This window comes from Rattus norvegicus, chromosome 10 (genome assembly GCF_021556685.1).
Source record: "Rattus norvegicus strain SHRSP/BbbUtx chromosome 10, alternate assembly SHRSP_T2T, whole genome shotgun sequence".
Lineage (NCBI taxonomy): Eukaryota > Metazoa > Chordata > Mammalia > Rodentia > Muridae > Rattus > Rattus norvegicus.
In genome coordinates this window covers 48,004,994-48,006,505 of record NC_141543.1, presented here as the reverse complement: position 1 = coordinate 48,006,505, position 1,512 = coordinate 48,004,994, and the positions used below count along the sequence as shown (strand labels likewise).

At 48.8% G+C, this 1,512-nt stretch overlaps 1 pseudogene; it reads left to right on the top strand.

Moving 5' to 3' along the window:
• Window positions 1-733: 733 nt before the first annotated feature.
• On the top strand, window positions 734-1,155 carry LOC148002882 (bolA-like protein 2 pseudogene; annotated as a pseudogene).
• The last annotated feature ends 357 nt before the right edge of the window (window positions 1,156-1,512 follow it).

Genomic DNA, 1,512 nt, shown 5'->3' with positions numbered 1-1,512 from the left:
ATGTCCCTTCAGTAAGAAAACAAGGGGTGTGCCCGATGGGACTCTCAGGGCCTGGGGCCTCTGCAACTTTGACATGGTCTGGCAGATATCCAAGGCTCAGGAGCGAAGGAATCCAGTGCTGCATTCTTCTGACCCAACATCCACTGGATGTTTATTTGCCCTTGGGAGAGGTTATCTCATTTGACAGGCAGGCCCAGCATCAGGCCTCCATGGGTGAACCCCGGCTGGGGTGGGCTGAGAAAAGCTCTGAGTGCCTAAGTGTCCACACGTGCATCTGTGCACACAGACGAGGTGTAAGGTTTGTGGGGGAGGATTCTTGACATCCAGAGACTGGAGTCTCTTTGGTTGTGGGCATTTCTTTAGCCACACCCAGCCACTGAGTGATGGGAGGGGTGTTGCTTCAAGTTAAGATTCCGAGCACTGAAGAAGCCAGCTTTCGCCTTGGCCTACTTGCACAGCCTGGCAACTCGTTTCCCTGTTCTGAGCCTCAATTTCCCCATCTGGGACAAGCTTATTGGACAATGGGCTCCTCCCAGATCTCCTTACTGATCTATGGACACTCAGTTCTTTGTAGGTTTAAGAAAGCACACAGTTCATCTACCAAGTCCAATTTTACGTATTTTCTTTCTTTCTCTTCTTTTCTTCCCCCAACACTTGGGAGGAGACAGAGGTAGGTAGATCTCTGAGTTTAAAACCAGAGTCTGATGCTCCTCACAGCGAGTTCCAGGATAGCCAAGGCTGTTACACAGAGAAAAACCTGTCTCAAAAACAATCGGTTCTGTGCACGCTGGGCTGTGGCCCTGCCCGGCTGTGGTCATGGAACTCAGCGCTGACTACCTCCGCTGTGGCAGGACCTGGAGGCAGAGCACGTGGAGGTGGAGGACAGGACTCTGAACCGTTATTCTATTCGACCAGCTTCCGAATCCTGGTGGTGTTGGCTAAGTTCGAGGGAAAGCCACTGCTCCAGAGACACGGGCTGGTGAACGAGTGCTTAGCAGAAGAGCTCCCGCACATCCATGCCTTTGAGCAGAAAACTCTGACCCCAGAGCAGTGGACCCGACAGCGGCAGGAATGAGGGACCCAGGCCTGAACAAGCATTAAATTTTAAACCTGGAAAACAAACAAACAAACAAACAAACAAACAAAAAACCAAAAAAATTCACACAAACAAAAAAAAAAACCCCAAGCAAACAACAAAAATAATTTTTATTTTATTTTTTATTTTATATTTTATTTATTTCAGATTAGGTTCCACTATGTAACCCTGGCTGGCCTGGAACTGAGAGAGCTGTGTGCTTCTGTCTTTCCAGTGCCGGGATTAAAGGTGTCTGCTACTACTCCTGGCATCTTTTTTTTTTTTTCGGAGCTGGGGACCGAACCCAGTACTCCTGGCATCTTTTTAGTTATGTGTGCATGTCTGTGTTTGTGTGTAGGTATGCACACAGAGGGCCAGGAAATCCAGGAGAGGGGGTTGGATGCCGTGGATCTGGAGTTACAGGAAGTTTTGAGCTT